General features: G+C 38.8%; 1 long non-coding RNA gene across 1 annotated transcript; it reads right to left on the bottom strand.

Moving 5' to 3' along the window:
• Window positions 1–1431: 1431 nt before the first annotated feature.
• Window positions 1432–7106, bottom strand: LOC138931583 (uncharacterized). The gene is made up of 3 exons (XR_011446624.1): window positions 5512–7106; window positions 2184–2227; window positions 1432–2080 (listed from the first exon to the last, which is right to left on the bottom strand). It is a non-coding gene; the product is annotated as an uncharacterized lncRNA (long non-coding RNA).
• Window positions 7107–7306: the final 200 nt, after the last annotated feature.

Raw genomic sequence — 7306 nt, forward strand, 5'->3', positions numbered from 1 at the left:
ATGACAACAAGCTCTGCTCAAGCTAAGGACTGAAAACATATTTACATTTGTGCTTTTCCATTTTGCATACAGAGAAGAGTTAAAGCTAATGGAAGCAAAGGCCATGCATGAAGTTGTTTGGATAGAAAGGGGGATAATTTTTTTCTTTAAAGCTTAATTTTCAAAATGAGTTTCCTATACAAACATTCTGGAAGCTGTCTGGGTGTCAGTGAGGACTCAAAGCATTTGAGAAAAACTGGCAGTTAAATTTTGCCTTCTTTATTCTTTCTCTTATGGATACTTTGATATTTATTGAGCAACAATTAATAGAAGCAAGACACTGTGTTGTTCATCTTCAGAGATACATAATTCCCATCTCAAGAAAATTTCTGCTTCTATTAAGGAGGGTGGAGGCAAAAGTGCCATGGAGTATTTCACACCTGTGTACTGTATTTATTAATGTACCACCTCACTTAACCCCCTGCATGCTTCTGATGCCCAGGAAGCAGACAGAGAAGAAAGTGAGATCCCAAAACGCAGTTGCCTTTTTCAGATACTCATCTAGTAAAAGCAGAGTTAAAAATCACCATAGGTCTCCCTTAAACCACCTGCTCACCACACCAGGCTTCCAGATCAGTAAACAGATTTAACTCAAGCCATTCCCTGGTGGCTCAGATGGTAAAGGATCTGCCTATGATGCAGGAGATGTGGGATCAATCCCTGAATTGCGAAGATCCTCTGGAGAAGGGAATGGCTACCCACTCCATTATTCTTGCCTGGGATAATTCCATGGACAGAGGAGCCTGGCAGGCTACAATCCATGGGGTCCAAAAGAGTTGGATGCAACTGAGCAACTAACACTTTTCACTTTCATTCTTGATTTGCAACAATTTTCTTTCTTGTACTTTTCCGCAAAAATCTTTCTGGTTACAGATTTTTGCCCCTGGCCACAGGGTTTCTTCTAATTGGAGCTGGAGGGAAAAAAAATTTTTTTTTTCAAGTTCTTGGATGAAAGACTGCCTAGGCATGCAAGTGGTTATGGTTCCCGTCTTCCCAAGGAAATTAAGCCAGCTTTCTTCAGACAGACTGCAGAGACTAGAGAGGAGGTGGGGGAAAGGCAAAGACCTGAGGATGTTCGATTCTTCAATCCTGCTGTCCCTAACACTGGCTCCACCTTACCCTTTCTACAGTTTACTTACATGGAAGGTAAGTCCCCATTTTTGTTTAAATTGGTTTAAATTAAGTTTCTGGATCTTGCAACTAAGAGAGTCCTAATAAAATTCATGTTCTTCAAAAATTTCTTCCCTGTATACTAGAAAAAAGAGGTATGATTCGTATCAGCCTTTCTTTTTCAGGCTTCAAGCATTCTAATTTTGACACGTGTATGTATAGAATTTTTGTGTCAATAGGAAGAAAGAATGGGAAGGATGTCAACACTGGTTACAATAAGAGGAGAGATGAACTTTTTCTTTATAAATCTTTTTGGTTTGCATGTACTTTTGCTTTTAAGTTTTTAATAAACAAAGCAATTGAAAACCCCAAAGAGCCCCATCTCAAAATGCTCATATCTCATCACAGGTATGTAACACTTTCCATAAACATTGATTGAATTCATCCCTAGTTTACATTTTATTTGTATATTTAGTATGACAGCATAAATGAGAGGCCATTTCACAGCTCTGAAAATCTGGTGAGGAAAGCAGAGGTGGAGCCTGTGGAGACAAAAAGCGTCAGCTTTCAATTGAATTTTAATGACAAAAGCCCAAGGGAGGTGTTCTGGAAGAGACCTGCCAGCAGCTCTTTCTTCAGTATAAATTTGGGTCTTCTCTCCAAAGCAAATCTTCCTTCAGCTATAAAAGGCACTGGTGATGGTGGTGAGTTCTGAGAATTTTCCACAGAGCTATCCTGCCTGCCAAGCTCCTCTGTCCATGGAATTCTCCAGGCAAGAATATTGGTGTGGGTAGCCATTGCCTTCTCCAGGGGATCTTCCTGACCCAGGGATCTAACCCAGGTCTCCTGCATTGCAGGCAGATTCTTTACCTTCTGAGCCACCAGGAAAGTTCTCCTTGTGCCAGAGGGTCTAGTAAACAACTTTCTGACTCTGAGAAGACAAAGATGAGCTTTCAAAATTCTATAATGTACCCACATATTGTGTCTGAAAGCAAAGGGAAATGAGTGTATAAGTCAACAGTCCCTCTACTTACGGGTGAAGTATTAGATCCTTCCCCAGCTATGGAGGTCTAATGTTCTATTAAAAGGAAAAAGAAAACATGTTCAGATCAAAGTAATATATGTAATTTCTGTTATTTTTATCTTAAAATTTTTTCAGACATTAATGCCTCCTATCAGAGTAGAGATTGATAGGATGACTATGGTATAGAATTGAGGCAGACTCTGCTCGTCTGTGCAGAATAACAGGAAGTTGAAGAAGTGGACTGCAGGGTCCTGACCCTTAGGAAAAGGTCACTGTTAAAACTGCAGTAGAGTGAGGCAGAGGAGACAAATTTTTAAATTAATTTTTAGTGATAAATAATAAGCAACACAATTTTCACATTCTTGCTATAAAAATGTCATCAACTAAATTGATGATCATCAATCTCATTACTAAAAGAAGTATGAATCATTAGGTTAGCCAAGTGACTTTAATTAAGAAGTATTTATCTCAAAGGAGAGTTAAGTACAGTAACTTGAGACTTGACTTTCTGTAGATTAGCAAACCTGATAAGCCAATCTTCCTAGAGAAGATTGCTCCTAATCACATTAATTTGATGACATTAAAACTACTGTGACCAAGGTTGAGAATCTTATCTTATTCATCTCTTCACATCTTTGTATTGGCACAGCTTTTTAGGTCCATAATACTTAGCAGCACAGTGTTTCTGGGGAAAAAAATGTGTTCTTCTTGCCTCTTCTTTTATCTATTTATTCCTCTCCACTTAAAAGAATTCTGATTTTGCTGGGGATGCCAATGTCCCCTGCTTAAAAAAGGAAAAGCACATCTCCAAGTCTCCTTTGCACACAGAGTTAGCAGGGTGAGAACCTTCTTGTCAAAACAAGATATTGTGACTGATGCTTTGGGGAAGAGTTAAAAAATGGGGCTGAACTATCTTGCACGTTTTTTGTTCCCCATCCTCTTTCTGCCTGAGACATCATAGTTGGAGCTGCTTATGGACCTTATGGATAGAGTAGAAAGCAAGCTCCTGGGACGCTGGTGAGGCAATATGGAATTGCTATCAGGTCTGCACCGCCTGTCTCTATGCTTTTTTTATTATTATAATATTTTATTATTTATTCTGGCTGCTTGGGGTCTTAGTTACATCATGGGAGGTCTTTGCTGCAGCACATGGGTTCCAAAGTGTGTGGGTTTAGCTGCTCTGTGGCATGTGGGGTCTTCTTTTCATGAGCACAGATCAAACCCAACCAATCAAATTGGTCAAATTGGGATCAACCTTGCATTGGAGGGCAGATTCTTAACCACTGGACCGCCAGAGAAGTCCCTCCATGCTTTTATTTTTGTTATGTGAGAGAGAACTTAACTTCCACCTTATGGAAGTCATTGACTTGTTAGCCTCTTTTATTTACAGACAAAAACAGTTCCTGACTACATTCACGTTAGTGATTAGGATGAAGACAGAGAAGGCATGCTTCCATCTACTGAAGACAGAAGAAATGACCAATATATGGCATGACAGAAATGAAACATGATAGGGATTGACTTTCCCAATGCCTGGAAGACAAATTGGTTCTTTCGTGTTCTAAGATTGACAACCAGGAGCAATGGGTGAACATCATAAAGATTTTTACCTAATATAGAAACATTCTATTGATTTGAACTGCCTGATATTTAAATGATTGCCTGATAAAGCAGTGAGATTCCTAAAGAACACTGAAAGAGATGATCAAGAATAATGCTGGACTGAATGGGAGGTATAGTTAGATGAGCTCAATATTTCCTTTGAATTCCCCAAGGTCCAGACTGTGGTTCTTGTACCTAGAACATATATTGTGTGGATGCAAAGTGAGACATTATACTGATTATATTACTATATAAACCTGATATCATAGAAAGATCTCTGATAATTAAGAGAATCACCTTAAAAAGAAATGGCATGTACAATAATAAGACCTCCTTGTATAACAAACAATTTAGGAAGTTCCACAGAAATAATTATAAGATTTATCTTCTTTAAAGTCATGGGTACATTATAGTGACATGTAAGGTAATCAATATTTTGTATTATTCCATTCTTCTTTTCTCCAGCTTGAGAAATTCTAATTTCATTTCAAAGCTTAGATCAAGTATTTCTACTAGAGAGCAAATTTTAACTGTAAAATGGGGCTAGATAATACCTATCTCATAGGGTTGTTGAACACATTAAATGATGATCCACGTGAAGCATCAGCATATAGACGTTACTTTTTAAAAATGATATTGTAATTAGCACATGGCTTTATTATATCACTTCTTCCTATATTATTTGCTTGTTTTCTTAACCCCACTCTAAATTATAAGTATACTGAATGCAGGCAAAAGTCAAGGCCTTCATCATCATACCTTAAGGGCTTAATCCATAGTCTCAAATGAAATGACAGAGCAAGAATTCGATTTTTCAAAAGTCCAAATCTAGCCTTCCAGAATCTTCCTGTACAAAGTTTCAAAGATATTTGGAATATTGGTATTCCATTAACAACCAACTGTGCTACAGCCAGTTATTTTCGTTTTTCTACTTTGTTAGGCAATGAATTCTGATTTTGCTGATTCTGATTAAAAGTCACATTTCCAAGTCTCCCCTGCATATATAGGAAGCACTATCTTTTTATCAAAACAAGATTTTTTTAAGGGTGCTTTGGGAAAAGTTAAAAATACGCAAAATCCATGCAAGGTGACTCTAGTCTGTTTCTATTGTAAACCGTGGCCTACTTATCCTAAAATGAGTCAACCGCTAATCTATTATAGTCATCTCCCAATTTTTAAAACTGTTTCAATAGTTACTCTAATCGTAAGTATTCAAAAATATAAATGACCACCACATATCAGCCCATGCCCTTTACAAAGTATAAATAAAAAGAAATAAAAACAATGAAAATGTAATTTCTTGTTCAATTTTTGGACCCTAACTACACACACGTTTTCCAGTGTTAGCTTGCCATCTTGTGGCCTCTCACTCTTGTGCAGCTCAGTGTCTGACTAGCACACATGCTAAGGCCTCTGGTATCCATGACTTTACACAGGCACATCCACTTTAAATGCATTTATATGCATGTAAACGAGCTGCACCGCAAATTTCACCTCCAGACCAACTTCATTTCAGCAAAGGCTTACAAACTTTAAGTCAGAGAGACAGGTGCTGGCAGCTAAACCTGCACTGAGACAAGGGCATATAAGCCATCTAAGTACTGATGAACTACAACAGGCATACACAACTGCTGAAAAGGTGTGTATGTGACGTATCCTGGGAAGACAATATGAACATCGCCTCACATAAACATGGGAAAGCAAGGTGATGACAGGGTTTAAATACAGATTCTTACCAAATCCAAATGGTGGAAAGGTCTCTCTTCCCATTCTGACAGGATTATAAACTCTACTGCGATGTCTGCTTTCTCTGTTGAAGGTATACATACAAACAAGTGTGTGTACACGCACATATATACTATTGTAACTACTAGATAAGTTCCTTTCAAGCAGTATTCTAGGATTGGTAACCTCAGTAAGAACACATAGGTCTCCTGGAATAGAGGAGTATGGTGGTGACACAAATGAAAACTGTGACAATTATGTCCAATGCCAGCTTCTTCCTGCAGTTGTGATTAAATGAGTGGACATTGTCAGGAGCTTTGGGCTCAGGTGGCGCTAGTGGTAAAGAATGCCTGCGAATGTAGGAGATGCAAGAGATAGGGGTTTGATCCCTGGGTTGGGAAGATCCCCTGGAGTAGGAAATGGCACCCCACTCCAGTATTCTTGCCTGGGAAATCCTATGGGTGGAGGAGCCTGGTGGGATACAGTCCATAGGGTTGCAAGGTCAGACACTACTGAGCAACGGAGCACATCAGAACTCAGAACAGTGTCTGACATGACTGTTTATTATTATCCGCTGTTCACTTAGAGCCAGACCTCAGTCCTGGGTTCCCAAGCCTGCCCCTCAGGATCTCCGAGCTCTGTGCTTCTAACTATTGCTCCACTGAGTCCTTGAAAGCATCATCAGACTTGAAAGCTCTGCTGGAGCATGTCTGCCCTTTCTGTCCCTGTTGTACATCTGAGAAAAGCTGCCTACATGTCATGGCTTGGTCAGTGTAAAGGAAAACACATAGCCAGGCTGTAGTTTTAAAATAGAAATTTAGATTTTCTCTTGTCGTCAGGGATATAAGCTGAGAGAGAAGAGCACAAAAGCAATAACACAAGCTAAAAGCTCAATGACTCAACACAAAAATTATTGTGTTGGAAAGGCACACACTATTATCACACAGAACATTCTGGATGTTTCTGATTGCCTCACTTCTAGCAGAGCAACTGTTGCCTTTCATACTTCTGGCTTATCTACTTTGGCTGGAGGACTGGTGTGGGATCAAGGTTTTGTTGGAAGAAACAAGAATTGCTTTAGTTTCTTGTTTTATACTGGTAACAGGTAGACTACACTTTTTTCAAAAAACTATTTTTGAAGTGTAAGACACCAATGTATGCCATGGCATGTGACTTGAAAAATTTGTATTACTAAAACAAGCATATTGCACTGCCTCCCATATCAACAAGAACTTTCCATAAAACAAGGCTGCCAACTTTCCTGTGGTTGAGAATTACATTTTAAATTGTATAACTCAGGCTAGAATACCACACAACCACCATCATGGATTAGAAAATTTCCCTTTGAGGGCAGATATACCTGAGAAAAAAAACTTTGATAAACTCCAGTTTAAAGTAGCTGTGAGTATTAACAGGTTTAATAAATACATTAACGATGCTTTTGAAATTTTCAAGTAAGGAAAGGCAATGAGTTCACCAGCTAAGTGGTTTTCTGGAGAGTTGGAGAAAACAAGCAAGAATTTCCAAAATGACTCAGTTGTTTGAACATTTGGGTTGTATTGATTGCAGAAGTGTTCTGGAAACATGTAAGACTCTCTATACAACCGCAACCCCCTTTCCATCTCTTAGTGTCTAGGTGTTGATGAACATTGTGAAGTCTCTGTATAAAAGAAAGGACTTTGATTTGGTAAGAAAGAGGGGCCAACTCCTGGTCAGAATGACTCCTAGGTACCTGATTCCTAAGAATTATTCCTGGTGTGATCTGTTCCTGAACAGTTTGAAACCCTCCCTGTGTCCTTACACCCC

Source organism: Ovis canadensis, chromosome 8 (genome assembly GCF_042477335.2).
Source record: "Ovis canadensis isolate MfBH-ARS-UI-01 breed Bighorn chromosome 8, ARS-UI_OviCan_v2, whole genome shotgun sequence".
NCBI classification, from domain to species: domain Eukaryota; kingdom Metazoa; phylum Chordata; class Mammalia; order Artiodactyla; family Bovidae; genus Ovis; species Ovis canadensis.